The sequence below is a fragment of the Mesoplodon mirus genome (genome assembly GCF_964341445.2).
Source record: "Mesoplodon mirus genome assembly, chromosome: 11".
NCBI classification, from domain to species: domain Eukaryota; kingdom Metazoa; phylum Chordata; class Mammalia; order Artiodactyla; family Ziphiidae; genus Mesoplodon; species Mesoplodon mirus.
In genome coordinates this window covers 3,533,883-3,543,649 of record NC_138987.1, presented here as the reverse complement: position 1 = coordinate 3,543,649, position 9,767 = coordinate 3,533,883, and the positions used below count along the sequence as shown (strand labels likewise).

Sequence of the window (9,767 nt, the reverse complement as noted above, 5' to 3'; positions counted from 1 at the left end):
TATTTTATCACCTGGCTCCTTAAATATTCATGGAATGTTTCTGGTGTTACTAGTCACCTCCATATATCCCCCAGGTCTTGAAATTATCTCGGGAGCTGAAAAGTTGAAATGACTTGAATGTTTATACGGTTACTTGAGGAAATAGCGCACTGGCTTTTCTAGCTTCTCTGTGTAGGTGTCAGGAGAAATATTTCCTGAAAAACGTTTATGGAAGGTAATAGATCCACAGGTATCCATGAAATGCTGACAGGTCGGGTGGTAAAACTTGTTGCTGCTCTTCCAGGGAATTAGGTGAATGTAATTAACACAGCCCAGAATTCCATCATAAATAACAGTTTACGACCTACCTAGGACACGAAATATCCCAAACTAGACAACTTGGACAAGATTTCAGAATTTGTAACCTTTAATGAGATGACAGGGGAGAAAAAAAGGAGAGGGATCCCTCATAAGTGTATGTACTCCAGAATCCAGTAAACAGGTTTTTAATTCAAAATTACGTGTGCACCCCGAGTGACGTCATTATTTCCTCTTACGTAAAATGACCTTTTACAGGACTTCATTCATAGCACTTGGCTCCGGAGTCACAGCATTTGTCACAAGGCAGCGGGTTGCCTGCTTGTTCTTATGCAAGTGATGACTGGGAGGGCTTGATAGGGGGTGATGCTGACAGCCTCTCTCTGACAGCAGATTGTCAGCATTCCTGACCGGGGCACTCCAAGAGCCTGGGAAAACACGTTGATTTCAACATGGCTTTAAAAACAATATCCAGTTGAACCAAATGACTGCATAAAATAGGTACACAGAGCAGCTTTTGTGGGATTAGCTGGTTCTTGGTGCCCCTAAACAAATTCATGATGATGTTGGTATCATAATCAGGGTACCCTCTTATTTATATGCATTTAACTTGACATATAAAATCAAAACTCTTACTTCAAACTTATTGCGCAGAAATTGACCAACAGAACAGGAATGAGAGACAAAGAGTGTGAATTTGAAGTATGGAAAGAATCAGATCTGAAATGGGAGCGTGTGAGTTATAAGGGTTGGCAAGAGGATTCCACCCTCCTGATAGGCAAGGCAGGGGGACCCAGGCAGGCCTGGGAAGTGAAGAGATCTTGCAGGAAAATGGAGGGGAAATGAAGACGTTTTTCTAAAAAACGTCTTCAATTCTTGCTTTCCCCAAGTAGCAATGAAAGTTTCTGTTTTTCTCAGGATGTAAAGTTCCTATGGACCTTTGATTAAGAACACTACGTTTTAAAAAATGAAAATATTTTAGAGGAAAAGGGGAGTGAAGAATTCAGCTTTCTTCTCTCTTTTGAAGACTTTGTTTCTTCTGTAAGTGGGTCTCTGAAAAAGGAAATTAACACAGAATAAAGTGAAACTTCTGCGAGTTTTCTATAGGCTCAAAGCTCTTAAGAAACATTTTCTGTAATTTGATTTGAGTTTGAAAGTCTAAGTCATTAGACTATTTCCTTCTAGATCCTAACCTTACGGTAAGGAGTGTAGTGTATGGCGGTAATCGTACCTCTCCCACAGGATTGATATAAGCAATTAATTCAGGCAAGGTACCTAAGTGCTTATGCTAGTGCCAAGTTCATAGCAAGTGCTCCATAGAGAATGGCTACAATGACAACAGTGAGACAGTGCGAGGTGTGTGATGGGGCATGTAAGACAGTTTTGGGGGCCAGAGGCCAGACTTCCCATGGTTTTGTTGCACTTTTTTTTTGTAAAAAAAGCTAATGTTTTATTAATAGCACACTTTAACAAAACTGGTTGCTAATTCAGATATAAATAAAACAACATGTACTTTAAAATAAGAATTAGGAAATACAGACACCTATATAAAAATTGGAACTATTGGGCCTCCCTGGTGGCGCAGTGGTTGAGAGTCCGCCTGCTGATGCAGGGGATACGGGTTCGTGCCCCGGTCTGGGAGGATCCCATATGCCGCGGAGCGGCTGGGCCCGTGAGCCATGGCCGCTGAGCCTGCGCGTCCGGAGCCTGTGCTCCGCAACGGGAGAGGCCACAACAGTGAGAGGCCCGCATACCGCAAAAAGAAAAAAAAAAAAAAAAATTGGAACTATTTCTTCAGGTTTTATCATATTGATAAGTCTCATTCTACTCAGCAGATTTGACTGAAAAATAAACTTAAAACTACTTTTTCTGTAAGTAGAAGGTGCTTTAAAAAAAAATATGTGCAGGGCACAGTGGCAGGCCTGCAGGGATACAAGTAAGAGTAAGTTGTAAGGTTTGCTCTCCAGGAACCTCCATCAGAAGCAAAGGGAAGATGAGACATAATCCTATCGCTGGGGTAGTACTAGTCTCCCATCCAAGTGCTAACCAGGCCCGACCCTGCTTAGCTTCCGAGATCAGACGAGATCGGGCGCGTTCAGGGTGGTATGGCCGTAGACCGTAGTAGTGGTCATGGTACTTCATAGAGTATTAGTAACAGAAGTAGCAGCAACTAACATTTATTGGGTACTTACTAAATGCCAGGCCCTATACCACATGTTCCGTATGGATTATTGTATTTATTTATTATAAAGATCAGCATTGGATTTGATTGTGTAGAACAGGTGATTCCAAATAAGTGTATTAAGATAAAGACTTACTTCTCTTTTATCTGAAAGACGTCTGGAGGTGGGTTGTGCAGAGCTGATATGGTGACGTTTTGGACCCAGAGGCTCCTTTTACCTTTCTCGTCCACCATCCTTGGTGTACAGGGCTTGTATCCTCACAGTCCAGGATGGCTGCTGGAGTTCCAGACACTGTGTCTGAGTGCGAGACAGGAAACAAGAGGAACTGGGCGTAGAGCAGAAGGGAACACCTTGGAGATAAATAATTCTTTGCAGAGACATGTTGGACCCCCGTATGATGGCTTCCCATTACCGCGTATTTTCTGTCCAAAGTTGCAAGGAAGGCTGGAAGTGTATTCCTTCAGCTGGGCACGTTGCCATCCCAGACAAAATCAGGGTTCTCTGAGCAAAGGACAAGAGGAGAGTGGTTATTGGGAAGGAAACTAGCAGTCTCTGCCATAGTTCTCATCACCTTCCAGTTGGTAGATGAGAAATTGAGGATTAAGAGTTGGAGACATTTACCAGCCAATGGTGGGGCCAGGATTGTCATACAGGAGTCTAACTCCACTGCCTTTGTGTTTGATGTGCCCATGTGCTGTCATGAAAATGCAAATAGACCTCTCACAGAGATGGGAAGATGCTTAGAAATATTAGCTTAAAGTCTTTTACATACTGTCACCATTCTTACTAAGGTCTTAACATTTTCATTTCAGACACGGTACTGTTTTAATGGTGTTCAATTGGTTCTTTTTTTTTTTTCTTTCACTTGGTTCTTTTTTACATTTGAACAATTTAAATGAACACAACTGATTTTTTTTTTTTTTTGCGGTACGCGGGCCTCTCACTGTTGTGGCCTCTCCCGTTGCGGAGTACAGGCTCCGGACGTGCAGGCCCAGCGGCCATGGCTCACGGGCCCAGCCGCTCCGCGGCATGTGGGATCCTCCCGGACCAGGGCACGAACCCGTGTCCCCTGCATCAGCAGGCAGACTCTCAACCACTGCGCCACCAGGGAAGCCCACAACTGATTTTTAAAACAGAAATATGTAGTTGCTTTCTGTGTCTTCATGTTGGAGTCATATTGACATTGGAGAGAGAGAAGAAAGATCTAAGGTTCTCAGGAATCTGGAGCTCTAAAGCTAGTCTCCATCAGTGGTGCTTTTCCAGCAGCGAGCTCTATCTATCACCGTTCATAGATTCCATGACAAGATCCAAATCAGGGAAACAGAAGAAGAAATGAATGCTTTTTATTCATGCTAAACAGGAGGAGTACCTTAGTGTTTATTCTACCCTGAGAGTTTCTTATTCTTTAAAAGGGAGTTTCTTCAAGGGTCAGCAAAGAGTAGTAGAAGGAATCCTGGACTCTAGGCTTGGCTTGGCTGCTAACAAGTTGTGAGAGCCTAATTAGATGATTTTTGCCTCTCTGGATGTCAGTGTTTTGTTTTGTTTTTGTTTTTGTTTTTAAATTGAAGTATAGTTGATTTACAATGTTGAAAGAATGTGTATATTCTTTTTCATATTCTTTTCCATTATGGTTTATTACAGGATATTGAATATAATTCCCTGTGCTATATAGTAGGACCTTGTTGTTTATTTTATATATAGTAAGGACTTTAGTTTCCTCATCTTTCAAGTAAAGATGTCTCAATTGCTCCCGTTCAACTATAATATTTATAATCCTTAGATATTTTTGCCTCAATTGCCTTTGGAAAAGAGTACAGACTTTGCATTTGGAGGACATGAGTTTGACTCTTAGCTTAGCCCCTCATAAACTGTGTGACTTTGCACAAGTCACCTAGAGTTTTTGAACTTCAGCTTCCTCACCTGTCATATGGGAATAATGAAACCTGTCCCATAGAGCTATTGTGAGGGTTGAAATAAATAATATACGTGAAAGCACTTTGCACAGTAGAAGATGATCACTAAATGTGATCAATAAATATGTCATTAACCCATACTAGCTCTTCCTTTTTAGTGCTTAATGCTTAATATCTACTTTATACCAAAATAAAGAAGAGAGAGAGAGAGAGAGTTTTTATGTCCTCTCTGCGTTGAGAGAGACAAGAAAGGAAGGGGTTTACAGTCTGTACCCATAGATCAAAAAATGTTTCTTTTCAGTTCATCTAGCGAGTTTAGATACAACACCAAAGACCTCTTTCCCCACTGGGAAGCCTGTGTCTATTCAGGCAAAACATCTAGGAAGAGTTTGTCTCCAGTGTCTGCTAAAGAGCATCCCTGTCTCATGACCTCTTCATTTCAATCCCTGGAACCACGGACAGCAAAAATCTCTAACAACTTACAAAACCATCTGTCTTTATTCTGTGCTTTACCCGGCTCCTTCCTTTGGGAAAAAGAAAACTACAACAAGGCATCGCTACTCTGGGGGGTTCTGGTTTTGGTTTTGTTGTTTTGACAGCCCAACGTGCCTTCAACTCAACCTCTTCCGACTCCTATCCAATGAAAACCCAATGGTACAGCGAGATCTACTGATCGGAGTGATGACAGATACTAAATGATCCAACTACCTGATTATGCTCTAAGGTTGGAATGTATTCTCACATGATCTAGAATTATTTTCTACTCCATGGCCTGAAATGAAAATGGGTGCTTCTGAATGACTTGATGTAGGCAGAAAATGTGTTTAAGCTGAATCTTCTATTACTTTGAACACACTAATGAGCTGCGTTTGACTTCAGTAATGTAACCAGGGAGAATAATGATTGAGGGAGTAACACAAATTGAACAATAATAGTTGCTATTTTACGAGCATTTATTTTATGACAGGGTCTTTATCATAACAGTGCTATGAGGTGTAGGTATTATCTCCCTTTTACTGATAAGAAAACAGAAGCTGACGGAAGTTAAGTAAGTCCCCAAGATCAGAAGACAGTGATACGGGACTTCCCTGATGGCGCAGTGGTTGGGAGTCCTCCTGCCAGTTGGGGGGATAAGGGTTCAAATCCTGGTCCAGGAAGATCCCACATGCTGCGGGGCAGCTGGGCCCGTGCGCCACAGCTACTGAGCCTGCGCTCTAGAGCCCATGAGCCACAACTACTGAGTCCGTGTGCCACAACTGCTGAAGCCCGTGTGCCTAGAGCCCGTGCTCTGCAACAAGAGAAACCACCGCAATGAGAAGCCCGTGCACTGCAACAAAGAGTAGCCCCCGTTCGCTGCAACTAGAGAAAGCCCGAGCACAGCAACAAAGACCCAACGCAGCCAAAAATAATAAATAAATAGATAAATTTAGAAAAAAAATTTTTTTTGCAAAAATAAATAAATAAATATAAAGAAGTCAATGATGCAGATCTGGGAGACTCCAGAGGCCCTTAAGCCTTCCACAACTTCCAGCCCTTCAGAGTGAGAGCAATGGGGGAGTCCAAGCCCAGCAGGGCTCACCTTCCTCAGGGAGAGCGGGGCCTGGCAGACGGCAGCTTCACGGCCACTGTGACTTTCTGGAGGAGAGTGCCTTGTCATAGGCCATACCATAGTTTGCATGTTCTCTCCCCAGACCACCCTGCAAAGCAGTCTGTGTGCTTTGAAGGCATCATTTTATTTATGGAATGATGAGGTTGTGGATCAATGGGAAAAGACATAAAGACTAGTTTCACTTAGCATTTATTCAAGAAAAACACATGCCTTTATAAGGAATGGAATGGATGACTTGTCTTCCAACTACAACGACAAGGATTACTTCCTTGTCATCCCAGAGACCCCCACCTTGCCGAGGCTCAACCTTGGGCCATAACCGAGGAAAACACATGAATCACGGTGAACGGAAAGGCTGGTGGACGACTGTCCAGCCCATGGAGTGAGGACACCGGCACAGAATCCAAGCAGAAAGGAGCTCAAATCGAGGCAGGGGGATGGGGACTCAAGAGCTGGTCTACTCACCACTCAGCCTTCACCTGGGTCTCACCATCACTTGAGTTCATTAGGTTTTTTGGGTTTTTTTTTTTGGAATTTGTCAAAGTCTCCTCTGGCCCTCTTGCTTCTCCCTTTCTAGGAAGATAAGCACTTTGAGGGTCTTTGTGGCATCGCAGATGTGATGCTGTCCTGTAGCCCCTCCTTCTCTGGCTCTCATCTGACTGCATCCTACCCACAGGCAGGTGCTCCAGCCACAGTGGTGTCACTGGGAGACCCCTGAGGTCGGTTTCCACCAGCTCCTTCATGGTCCCTGGGCATTACTGGGTTCAGGTCTAACCCTCAGGGCCCAGGAGGTGAAGGCAGTGCTGCCACCCATACAGAAGGGGTGCTGAGGCTCCGTGTGGGAGCACAGAGCCCTCTCCTTCCAGCTTTGTGTCTCATTTGCCTTTAGAGACCGCACGGAGCCTTGGATCAGAGCTGCCTCTCGGTCTGCAGGCTGAAGGCGTAGGCAAGGCTTTGGAATACATGTTGCTCCCCAGGTCTGAGAGCCACCTGCTTGCCCTAAAGGACCCCTTCCGTCTCCCTTTGGGAGGAGGTGGGGGGTTGTGGAAGACGTTTTCCTAGGAGGATGAGTTTTCTAAGGAGTGTAGAAGTTATAGAAAGGGCAGAGATGTGAAAAGCAGGACAGGCTTTGCCGGGAAGCAGAAAGGGGAGAGATTCTGAGTGGAGATGCAAAGCCCAGCTCTCGCCAAGAGAAGATGACGGGCGAAGAGCCGGGAAGCGTAGTGAGGACGCGTCCCCATTTTCACCTGTTCTATCTGCACCTTCTAGAGCAGCTGACGGCGCTGCCCAACAGAGAGCATCTTCCTAAGCGTTGTGTCTCCGTACTCCCCACTCCGCCACACCTTGGTCTGCCTGCAGCCTGCTCTCTCCAAGGCCCTCGCCCTTGATGTCTGGACAGTCCACCTACTGTGTGGACGGGGACCTCATCTCTGACTCCTGCCTACAGTCTGAGCCTCTCCCGGCCCACTCCACGCCATCAGCTCTGGCGCACATCTGACCACTTACCATGAGGGTGCTCAGGGCAGTTCCCAGAAGGAGGCTTCTCTCGTGGAATGCCTGGGCCTTGAGAGGGCCAGGATTCCAGGAACGGAGCAACTCCGTTTTCCTCGGTAGCAAGCAGGTGCAGCTGGCGTGTGTGATAGCACATCACCAACAAAGAAAGAGGCTGGGGGTGGAGATGTGGTTCAGTGGAGAATCAGAGTCACAAGAGAAAAGACTGGGGCCCAGTGGGGAGCTGCAGGTGGGAGTCAGCACAGGTGACAGGAAGGGGAGAGGAGCTGACCTTGTCCTCGTGAGGGTCGTGGTGCTGTTAAGAAATCCGAATGTCCCCGGATACCCCTGACGGCAGAGGTAACTTCGGTTGGGCAACAGTGGTGTTTGGCTTGGCTCCCCACCCACTTAGCTTTCCCTTCTCGCCTCCTTTCCTTTGAAGGTCTAGACAGCTTGTTGGATGCTTGGTGTTGACCCTTCAGTCAAAACCATTATCAGCATGACTCTGTTATAGCGTCTCAGTTTGTCCCTCCCGTGGCCACCAGGACCTTTTGAGATTCCTGGAGTTGAGTCATCCACTGAGGACCTTAGAAAGGCTTCCCTGCACCGGGGCCAGATGTCATTTGACAGCAAACGTGATATTCAGGTGTCTCATCATAGGTCCTCTTGCAGGACCTGCCCCGAGCTGCCTTCCCTCCCGGGGTGGCCCCTGATCATCAGTTCATCTCCTGTCTTACTTCCTCCACTCTTCCAGGACATCAGGAGAGCATTTTCTGACCCTCTTTGCTCAGGAGGGTTAGTCCCAATCTCCTAGGTGTCTTACCGTCAAGACCAAAGTCCCTTTGCTGCTTCTCCTGGGAGGCTTAGGGGTTCTTCACACAGATAGAGGAATCCTGGTAGCCTGTCCCATTTCTCAGAGTTGCCAAAACAAGCATACAGATTAATACCCTATAGTGACGTGTAATTTAAAAAGTAAGTAGCAAAAGACTTCTTTATGTGTGACTTGTAGATACCAGGCCAGACTTGTTTTTAAGCAAAAAGCATTTCCGTGAGGCCTCCTTAGGCCCTGAGCTATTTTTGAGGTTGAGTGCTGGGATCCTTTTGAGCCATACAAGGCAGAGTCCCTCTGGGCACACTGGACCACCCCCAGAGTTACCAAGTGGATTGCAGAGGCATTCCAAAGAGAGGCTGGGAAAACCCTGACAGGAAGTATTCCCAGAACGCTCTATTCCCAAAGTCCCTGTCGGCTAATGATTAGGGCATAACTGTAAACACAGCAGAAGAGCTTCAAAGAGGAGCATTCTAGAGACGGCAAAGAGGAAAGTGCCTGCCTGGCTTCTGTCGACTCAGCATCCCCTATGCCAGGGTATTCCAACTTGAACCAAGCACATGCATGTGTTCCGTTGCCCAGGGCCGTGTTTAAACCCCAACTGCAGCCTCCAAAACACCCTTGCCTAGCGTGTTCCATCTCTCTGCCAGATTTCCCTGAGGTTGGAAAGAAGAGAGAAGGCAGGGACATGAGAAAAGGGGATGGAAGCCAAGGTGGCTGGGTTCCTGGACCCCCTCTGACGTCCACCCAGGGCAGATTTCTGGTGGTCACAATCTAGTCTCGCAGAGCAAAGCATGCGTGGGCTTTGGAATTGGACAAGCCTCGAGTTGGTATTCAGCTGTACCACTCAGTAGACTTGATACTTTATTGCAGTTGTTTTCTTATCTGTAAAATGGGAGTGATAGTTCCTGTTTCATGGATAGGCCTTATTTTGGAATTATAAATGTACATAAACAAATACATTTTGGCACCTGACACATAGGAAATAGACTACTAATAACTACTATTATTATCGCTCCTTCTAGTGCTTCTTGCAAGTACTGTAGTAAAGTGGCAACTGCTTGGTGAGCGCTTTACCATACGCTGGGTATTGGGTTAATAAATACTGTGAATACATACAGTTTGTGATCACCGCTTCTATCATAAAACTTAAAAAACCCCTGATAATTCTTAACATCAATTTAGTTAAATAAGAATATCGCCAGGGAAGGGAGGTTTGAGTACACTGACATTTCTGTTTGCATTTGCTTACCTGAAATTAGCTCATATTTCACAAGCTATCTGTACGTGAGCCAAGAAACAATACGGTGTTTCGGCAGGTGTTAATCCTATTTCTAAACTTCTATATGGATATTAAGAATTGAGACAGCTGGCTCTTTGGACTAGGTTAAAAACCTAGGGGTTAAAAGGTGAAAAACAAAGCAGAACAGAACAAACCCTACTTT

General features: G+C 45.4%; 1 long non-coding RNA gene across 1 annotated transcript; it reads right to left on the bottom strand.

Annotated features, from left to right (window-relative positions):
• Positions 1-407: 407 nt before the first annotated feature.
• On the bottom strand, positions 408-8,651 carry LOC309811993. The gene is made up of 3 exons (XR_014295274.1): positions 7,509-8,651; positions 2,616-2,981; positions 408-1,350 (listed from the first exon to the last, which is right to left on the bottom strand). It is a non-coding gene; the product is annotated as an uncharacterized lncRNA (long non-coding RNA).
• Positions 8,652-9,767: the final 1,116 nt, after the last annotated feature.